The sequence below is a fragment of the Psammomys obesus genome, unplaced genomic scaffold (assembly GCF_907164565.1).
Source record: "Psammomys obesus unplaced genomic scaffold, mPsaObe1.curated_primary_1811, whole genome shotgun sequence".
In the NCBI taxonomy this organism is placed as follows: domain Eukaryota; kingdom Metazoa; phylum Chordata; class Mammalia; order Rodentia; family Muridae; genus Psammomys; species Psammomys obesus.
The window spans coordinates 2,407,770-2,417,699 of NW_026591086.1; the positions used below are offsets into that span (position 1 = coordinate 2,407,770).

The window sequence follows — 9,930 nt, forward strand, 5'->3', positions numbered from 1 at the left end:
ACACACACACACACACACACACACACACACACACACACACACACACAGAGAGAGAGAGAGAGAGAGAGAGAGAGAGAGAGGGAGGGAAGGAGGGAGGGAGAAGGAGACAGAGAGGGAGAAGGAGAGTTTTCCAGACTCCAAAGCTTCTGGCCCCAATTCTTTTAATCCTCATGCCTTCTCCCATCATTTCTCTTGTCGGGAGACTCCTCGCTTCCCTGCTCTGCCCTCTGTTTCCAGAGCAGCTCAGTTATCACCTTCTTGGTGGATGGTCCTGGACTGTCCCCAGGACCGTGTCCCTGAAGCAGAGCTGTGTCCTTCCCACATGTGGTGCAGCCCTGCAGTGTACTGGCCTGACAGCAACCCTGACGACCAGTGACGCTACCCGGCTCCGGAACCAGCCCGGTCCCCCTGTCACTGCCTCTTATGCTGTAGTGGGTGGAGACCCCTACGAAACACTCAGCCCAGGAGATCTTGCATACTTCTCATCCTGGTCTTGTCCGTTTCGTCCCCTGGATATGAGGCACTCGAGGACAGGGACTGTCCTCTTTTCACCTTTGCAGCCCCAGCCGGAACCTGGCACACAGCAGGTGCCGATAAATATTTGCTAAATAAAGGAATGCATGACTTCAAACTCCGGCTTTTAAAGTTCTGCAGCCCTTGGAAAATTCCACAGTTTAGGCAGCTGCTCCTGTCCTCTGTGCAAATAGGCACTTTATCAATCCAAGGCTGGCAACAGATCTGCTGAGCCCGACTCAAGCCTCGGGCTCCTTCCCAGAGCGGTCCTTCCACTGCGGCAGGGCTGCGTCTGCCTCCCCCGATAGGTGCTTCTGCCAGGAGCCAGGAAAAGCTCGACGCAGCCCTCCCCTTCCCAATGCTATTTTCAAAGCGGATTCAGAAGCAATGGTGATATTTTTTGCCCTTAAGAACAAGACAACCCCTTTGACATAATAAGGTTAAAAAAGAAATGGGGGTGGGGGGGGGAGGAAAAAATACTGCACCACATTTCCTTTCAGCTGGGTGGGGGGAAAAAAACCCAATCTCCAGTTCCAGCTGGCAGGCTGCTGGACTCTCGCTGCTGAGGAGAAGGGGAGCGGAAAGATCAGCCCTGTACAGCTGAGGACTTATTTTTGGCTATGCAGCTGGTGAGGAGATGCTGGCAGCAGGCAGCATCTCCTCAGTACTGAGGCAGGGGCATGACACTGCATAGGCAGAGGAGCCCTGTCTGGGGCTGGGCTCCACACTTGCCTGTTGACACTGACAATTTGGATTGGTTCAGGGCACAGGAATCCCAGGGGACCTCTAGATCCACAGGATCTGAGGGACCCTGGGGAGAAAGAGATGATTACTGAAACGGTGGCTCCAAGGGGATCCGCCCTGCTGCCATGGAGGGGAGTCCTCTGCTGAAATGTGGAGGAGACCTGTGTTATCTTGCCCTAAAGCAACATGGGGACCGGTAAGTGAAGTGACACAAAGCCAGGGTGCAGGTCTCTCACTATGAAGGGAGCAGTCCATAGGTGTTTGAGAAGGAGAGTGTAGCCAGACCTTTCACACCAGTAGGAATGCCTATCCTCCAGGACTGTTGGAAATAGAATCATCTTTGGGTTGAGGGAGAGGAATCCAGCTTCTTAGATTGGAGGCGGCACTGGAAAATAATGGGGAGAGTCTATGAAATTGACTTTGTGGCCCACTATTTTTGTTGTTGTTGTTTTGTTTTGTTTTTTTCTTGAAACAGGGTCTCCTTGTCTGGGGCTAGCCTTGAATTTGCTATGTAGCCGAAGATAACCTTGGACTTCTGATCCTCCACCTCCTAAGGGCTGGGATTACAGGCACACACCACAACTTGTGCCATCATATCTGGTTTATATGGTGCTGGAGATTGAACCCAGGGCTCCATGTATGCTAGGCAAGCACTCCACCAAGTGAGCTTCATTCTTAGCCCGAGACTCACATTTTTTTTAACAGCCTCCAAAATGTAGGTTTCTCTACAGAACTTAAAAAATCAGTTTTCTTGGATCAGAAGCATAACATTACTGCCAGTCTACTTTGAGCCCAGTCAGCTCTGCCTATCAGGATGATGATGTAACAGTCCAAGGTCAAGGCTAGCTCAAGAAGGAGCAGGGGTTTCTGCCTACTCTGCTTGTCAGAGCACCTGGACAATGGCCTCGTTTCTCTGTCTTTTTAATTTTTCTATTAACTTAGAACAGGAATAAAATGTCCTAAAGATTAAGGAAAAAAACCTCACAGTGTTATTCAAGTGAGGTTTTTTGCATTAATATTCTATACAGATACCCAATACTTCAAAAACATCTTCCTGTTGGACGTGGCATGTTTTAAAATGGAAATCTAAAGCAAGAGAGTATGGAGCATGGAGAAGATGCAATAGTGCTCGCCGGCAGAGAGGCCTCTGCTTAAGCCTAGAGCTCTCCAGGTGTGTGCCAGCCTGCTTTCAGCTCCCACCCTGGACGACAGCATGGGGAAGGCAGGGCTCTGTCAAAGGGGACCTCTGGACAGCCCACTGAATCCTGGATCAGCCAAGGGTGCTGGGAAAGGGCACCCAGCCCCTGGCAGCCTCTCTAGTGCTCCCCCATGATAGGCTGTACTGATTTCCCTACCTACCAGAATCCTGCCCCCCCCAATCTCATGGCTCTTCTGTCTTTCCTTGCAAATGGGCTCAACCCAAAGGATATTCATGGAGCTTCTGTGAAGTACCAGGACCCATGTTTAGTCCCAGAGGAGTAACGTGCAAGTAGAGAAGGCTCTAGTCATTTGGACCCTTGGTTTGTTTATACCTACAATTTATTCCATAAACATCAGAGGGGGCTCATAGCAATACAGCAGGGTCAGAGGAAGTATGTGGTGGAAGAGAAGGCTGAGCTGGGGATAAAGGTAAAACATACCTTTCCTTCACCGAGTCCTTCCCTGCTGCTAAAACAGGAACACAGCTGTGGCTATACAGCTCAGTAAACCTAGTCTCCAAGCCATCTGGGGAGGAAAAGCCTTCCACAGAATCCCAGGGTGCAAAAGATGGAGTCTGGCACACAGTGGGCACTTGAGATGTTGCTGCTTGGATTGCAGCCAATGACAGCAGTCTCTAAGAGGCCATGACTTGGGGCACAAATATCAGACTGGTTAGCTTTGGCCAGAGGCTCCAGAAAGTCTTTGCCCAATACCTCTCACCAAGATCCAGGAGGTTCCTTGGGGAGAAGGGGCTGCACTCCATATGGTCAAAAAGAGTCTCTAAATAAAGGTAGCGTAGGAAGAAATAAAACAAAACATACATAAACAGAACAAAACAGAAGGTAGAAATGCTTTTTTTTTTTTTTTTTTTTTTTTTTTTAAGACCAGGTTTCACTGTAGGGCCCAGGCTAGCCTGAGACTCACTGTGCAGACCAGGCTAGCAGTGAACTCATGCTTGCCTCTGCCTCCTAAGTGTTGGCATTAAAGGCCTGTGCCACCATACCTGGCTGACAAGGACAGCACCCCTGAGTAAAGAGCCAAGAGCAGTCAACAAACACGTTAATGTTATCCTGGCAGCAAGTTGCAGGCTTCACCTGAAGTCCTTCCCCAGCAGAGCCCACCACTATCTGCACTCATCCTGCAGTTGTCAACAGCTGGGGCGTGCGCCGGGGACCATCATGTGAGCTCTCATCATGGTCTTAAAAGCCCATCTCAATCCCGTGTCCCTTCACCATGCCTCTGATTTTCCTCCCACGGACGTTTCCCTTCAACGATACTGCCCCTTGTGCTCTAAGCTCTTCCTGTGGGGGAAAATAAGAACTCATTGAACTGCCACATCTCTGTCTTGGAGAAGTGGCGTCTCCTTCCGTAGCTCCTGTCGCTTGATAGCAAATAGACTACAGAGCAGGGATCGGGGCTCGGGAATGGAGAAAGAGACGTCTCTGAAGAGCATGTGTTGGAGCCTTATGAGGGCTTTATTCTGGCAGGCTGTGTTGGTGCCAAGGATGCAGAGTGATTTCAATGGAACCCTGATGAGCAGTGTGGACAAGCCAGCATCCTCTTGAGCGCGGCCCACCCGGACAACCTGTTTCCTGAAAGAAACAGGAATCTCTCTGAAGTGCCCTGTTTAACTTCAGTGTAGGCCTATATGATTCAGACCACCTTGTTCCTATTTTATTTTATTGCCTCTAAAGATGCAGAAAGTGGACTGTCCACAGTCTCACAGACTTCAGCATTCTTCAAGCAGGTAGGGCAAAAAAGAAGCTGGGAAGAATAAGGGGTAGATGGGTGTGGTTTCCCCTGGGCTTCAGGAAGCCTTTTCACTGTCCTCTACTAAAGGAACTTCTGTAGCCAAGGTGCACAGAGAATCAGGAAATCCAGACTTTCCCGAAATTTCCACCATGGATGAAGGAGCAGTGATCACAGCATGCCTGGCTCAGAGTTGAGGTGGATCAGGCAAGCTGCTGCCTCGAGTTCTGCAACAATGTGCAATCTGGCCTGGACCTCTGCCTTCTGCCTCCCCTGCCCTGTTCACGTGGCCTCTTTGTGTTCCTGTGATTTCTTTGTGTCATATGATACAAGTACATGATGTCTTCAGCAATAGGGTCTTATCATCAAGTTTTAGCCGTAGCCCTGGCTAAGGAGCCATTGGCAATTCATGGCTTCTAGGGGAGGGAGAGTTGATTTTCTCCTAAGATGTGGCCCCAGGTTAGTTGGCCATACCACAGTGTATGGCCCTATACCCATGACATACTGGCAGCTAATTAGACTCAGTGGGCTAAAGAAAGCGTACATGACGTTCTGAGGGGAAAATGGTAGGAGCAGTGGGGAGAGGGTAGGGTGGATTTCATCAAAATACATTGTCTACATATATATGATTCTCAAAGAATAATTTAAAACTCTATTTTATAAAAAGAAGCTAATTGGTAGAAAGCTCAGAAACCCTTATGGCCATGGGTTACATGTAGCTAAACAGACTAGGCACAAGAAAAGCCTAAAAGACCTTCTAAAGAAGGCTGGTGCTATGCAAATGACCCGCCAGAGAATCAGAACATCTTGAGGCCCAGAGCCTTTGAGTGCCTGCCTTCCCAGCTCACTAACCTGCTTCCATGCACTGTCCTTTCCTTTTCCTAATGAACCGATAGGCCGAAGGGATAGAAATGTTATTTCTGCCACCATCCATGTGCCTCTAGTCCAATTTATCGTTCTGGAACACAAGGTCCTGGAGCTCTCAGGAGATCTATAGCAATCTCCTGCCCTAAATACAGCTAAGTGTTTAGAGTGTTTGGCTTTACCCCAGTGGTCTAAGAAGTGGGCTTGTCAGTGCAAGTGATTCAGTGATCATTTATGGAGGCCTGGGATGGTAAGCAAGATTTTGTTGTTAACATTCTAGCCATCCCCTTCACTGGGCTGCACAAGAGGATGGGGGAGGGGAGGCTCAGAGTCTCTGCCTCTCCTCCTGGTAGAAGCTCTGGTACCTGGGGACTGCTCTTTTGAAAACACAGACTATTGTCTGTGAGACCATAGGTTCTAGCTTCCAACAGCGCAGGTGCCTAATACTAACTCTGGCTTCCCTATAAAAGAACTACCAACCCGCCTCTTTCTTCTGGAAAGAATCACGAGAACAGCTCTGAGAAGGAAGAAGAAGTGATTCAATACCTAGGGGTCAGTCTAAACATACCAACTGCAGAGCTGTCCGTGGCTATCAGCTCCCTAGAAACCCAGTGTGAACACGGGTGTGGTTGTGGTCTTAGGGTCTGCCCCATTTGCTGATTCTCGAACGTTTATGCTGCATAAGTCCCATGAGCCAGCTATCCGGTTATCTATTCCCTGGGTGCCCTGCAGCTCTCATGAGCACAAATGCAGCATTTTCATGCGAGCCTTACTCACATACAGATGTGGAACCTACACAGTGACCTTGTGCCCAGTCACACATGGGACCCTAAGAACAGTCACAAAGTCATCCTGATTCAAGTCCATGCACATTTACTTGCTAGTCATGGAGCTGTCCAGCCATACCCGTGTGCTGATGATGTAACGGCAGCTGCCTCTGCACGGGTTAGAGGCTACGCCAGGCTGTATCTAGGCCACCCCTGAGCACAAGTCTGCATGGCAGTTGAATACTACAGATCATCTCCAGGCCAGCCACAAAGCACACATTCTGTTTGCACCACTGCCACGGTCTCCAACAACACCAAGGCACTAGTCCCAACATGGGGTTCGCCTGTGTCCAGAGCCTTGTGTGGACATGCCATGCACAGAACTATTGTGCCATTCCCTTTGACGTGGTATTTTTGTGCCTAGAAGGCAAGCCCATTTTCACCCAAACCTAAGAGACTCCTGTCAACTATACAGCACACATTAGCACTCGGGCCCTGTGTCTAAAAACTGCACTATGGAAAACAAGGCAGCAAAGATGTGTCCACCCTTGTGGAGGAAACTGTCAACCTGGTACCATCCAACCAATCCAACCGGAGCCAGGAGCAGGCAGCCAGGTAGCTCACTCACCACCCAAGCAGAAGGGCCTCCTAGCTTCTCATGCTAAATAGAAGTGCTCTGGGGGTAGGGAGGCTGCTTTCCGATGCTCCCAAATTCTTCTGGCACGTGGGACACCTCTGGGTAGTGAGAAAGGCCTTGCCCTTGTCATGAAGTGCATGTCCCAGGCATACAGGTCATTTTCTTAGGGTGGAAACAGCCTTTTGAAGTCATCTAGTTTTACTCCTCTAATACCATCCATGAGCAAAACAAGGGGCGATGGGGACGGTGATGGCCACGGGCCACAGTGCTGATTCCAGCATGATGTAGACTCACAGTGACATGCTTAGCCACCGGGGTGTTGTAATTGCAGAACATGCTTGGCTGCTGAGGGCATTTACCCACAGCAAAAAGAACACCATAAACCAGATCTCGGGAGAGGGTAGAAGGGAAAGATGAAAGCAGAAAGTGGAGCTCTGGACCAAGAGCAGAATGGAGGTGATTGTGGAGGATTGAACTGGGGTCCTCATGCTAGTGTAGCAAGCACTTCGCAAACTGAGCCATGTCCTCAGTCCCACTGTGGGTATTTTTCTTTTTTTTTTTTTTAGATTTGATCTTATGTCTGTAATGTTTTTCATCTTCAAAATGGAGGCTCAAATAAGCTACAATGCACAGAAACAGCAGGAGAGCTACAGTCTCTACTCTCTAACAAGTCTCACATTCTGGAACTTGCTGCGTAGATAAGGCTTGTTTTTTGAACTCACAGATCCATCTGCCTCTGCCTAGGGGGTACTGGGATGAAAGGCACACACCACCATGACTGCCTTATTCTATAAATGTTCACTTTGCCTTCTATCTTGTCCCAAATGCTCTGGGAGGCCATGGGCTTCCTGTGGTGGGTGAGGATGGGGACAGTGGCTAGCTGGACAGCATACAGCATAGCCAGATCCTGGAGGACAGCTGGCCGGATGACCCAGCAGGGCGGCCATTAGTACCACATACACACAATCCAGACGACTGCAGGATACACTGCACCAGGAGCACACAAGGACACCCCTATTCATGCCATAGCGGGTGTCTACCAATGCACCATTGTCACTTTCCCCTCTGGTCACCTTTGCAAGCTTCCCCTTTGCTCTTTGTAGAGCAGTTGCTGCTGTTCTGTCTCTCACCTTGACTGAATGTCTTCCCTGACTGGTGAACACTCATGACTCACCTGTGCCTGCAGACGCCACTTCAGTGCCAATACCTCCCGTGTGGGTAACACTCTATCCATACCTCCTCACTGCTGCTTGGAAGTTTCCATGTGGATTGCCCTGCAAGCCTCGGCCATGCCAAACCTTACACGAAGGCCAGGGATCACCCTGTAAGATCCCAACAGCAGAGGGGTCTTGTACACTGTCAGGCTGCTCATCCCAGGAGGGCCAGACCATGGGGGTTGCCTTCCACCCTTTATACTTCTGCTTCCTCCTGCACTGTGGCGTTCTGATCATCCTTGTTCTGAACAAGCTGTTGACTTTGGGCTTTTACGTTTCTCCCTATACCATCCAGCTTTAACAAGAATCTCACTGAACTGATTTGACCAGAACCTCCAAGCCCACCATAAGATCCCCTCCATATCTGCTGGGGTTCCCATCCCACCCTTTTGGTTGATAAAGGCAGAATCCTCCCCCAATCTCGTTCCCTTGCCTTACCCTGTTCCTAGGCTCCGATTTCCTACTTCTCTGCCCTCTTCGGAGTTGAGCATAATCAGCTTTTTCAAACCCTGAGACTCCATTCTAATGGTACCTTCGATAACAAAACATCCTGGTGAGCCATGGAATCATTCATTTTTTTTTTCATTGTTCCCAGATAGCGCTGACATGACTCTTACCTCACAGGGGTTCTCTACCTGGCCACACTCCAAAAACAACCAGGTTAAATATCTGACTTTGGCTGGGGGCTTCTAAGCACCAGTGACCCCATGCACAGCCTGGGCTGAGAGCTTCTCTCTGGACACCGTTTTGTCCTCCCCAAGGAGAGTAGAGAAAACAACCTGTGCCCTCATTTCTGTGGTGAGGTCTCCCGGAAAGGTTCTCGTGGACAGACCACCACAAGATCTGCCTGGTGGCTGTCCTGCATTGCCAGCATGGCACGGGGCCTGGCTGTGATCTGCAGCGATTTGAAGGTGGCAGAGCAAGCGGCTTGAGGATAAGGACGTGCTTCTATTTCAAATCGGGAGCTACCGCCCCTCCCTTCCCTTAAGGGCACAGAGGAATCGTCACATGTTGTTCAGGATGGCACAGCCCTATATGCCAGGCTAAATTAAACTGCAAGGTCTATGCTCATAGCTATTATGTAATAGGCAGGTGAATGTCATAACATTTTAGTGTGTGGCTGCCTGGAGCAGGGGTGACCCCAGGTCACAGACAAGAGTAAACATCAAGACTGTGAGTGTGTTTGCCTCCCCCCTCCTGAGCCCCTGGGAAGAGAGTGGGGTGCATGCATGACGACAGCCCATAAGGGCCTCCTATCCAACAGAATCCTGAAAAACATGGAAATGCTTTCACCTTAGCTGTGCCCAAATAAAGCCGAACTTGCTGCAGTGAAGGGCATCGGGGCAGGAAGGGAGTCACAGAAGCTTAGGAGTAGCCACAGTTTTACAGCCCATCACTGGCCTTTGAGTCCGTGGACTGTGGCCAAGAGAGAGATTCGATTTGGAGTGGCCAGAAAAATAATGCCTCTCATGCTTCCCGAAGTAAATGTCCTTTAGATTCCTTCTTATTTCAAAGTGTCGGAAATGGCTTCCTAAACGTTTGTGCAAATGTCAAACTCACTGTCAACCTGAAACCACCTGGAAAGAAGTTAAGTGACAGGTTGTTAAATTAAGAAGCTATAATTTCGCTGAAATGTTTCGGGGACCTTTTCAGCCACAAGAACTGAACTAAGTGACTTTGGTAGAGCTTAAGGTAGCTTGAGTTAGACTAGACTACATATGTAGCATGTAGACAGACACACACGATCTTTCTGTCTCTGTCTCTCCCTCTCTCTCTCTCAGTCTCTCTCTCTCTCTCTCTCTCTCTCTCTCTCTCTCACACACACACACACACACACACAGCTTGGGGGTAATGAACCTGATGGATATAGAAGCCACTCTCGTAGGCTCTATAGGTCTGCCCACTGGGCTTGCACACCCACCTCTGCCCCAGCTACAGATGGCAGCACAGCTGCCAAGTACTTTCTCTTATCAGCCCAATCCTGCCATCAACAGGCCCTGCGATTCTGAGCGTCACTCGGACTCCAATGCTGACTCCAAAGTCATGTCAGTTAACAGAGACGTTCTCATGGATGCTCCTGGAATGCTAGAGAAGTCCCCAGACTCCTTGCCTCTTCTAAAGAAGAAGGTCTGGGGATCCTAGTCTCAGACCCAGAACTTCAAGAGAAAGTTCTGGCTTCTTTTCTAACTGTTTCCTGTGTGTGTGTGTGTGTGTGTGTGTGTGTGTGTGTGTGTGTGTGTGT

At 49.5% G+C, this 9,930-nt stretch overlaps 1 protein-coding gene and 1 long non-coding RNA gene across 6 annotated transcripts in view; both read right to left on the bottom strand.

The window, feature by feature from the left end:
- Positions 1-9,930, bottom strand: part of Msra (methionine sulfoxide reductase A) — a 302,775-nt gene that overhangs the window by 22,700 nt on the left and 270,145 nt on the right. The window lies entirely within an intron of this gene.
- LOC129678839 (uncharacterized) lies at positions 2,972-8,697 on the bottom strand. The gene is made up of 3 exons (XR_008720449.1): positions 8,306-8,697; positions 8,127-8,220; positions 2,972-4,049 (listed from the first exon to the last, which is right to left on the bottom strand). It is a non-coding gene; the product is annotated as an uncharacterized LOC129678839 (long non-coding RNA).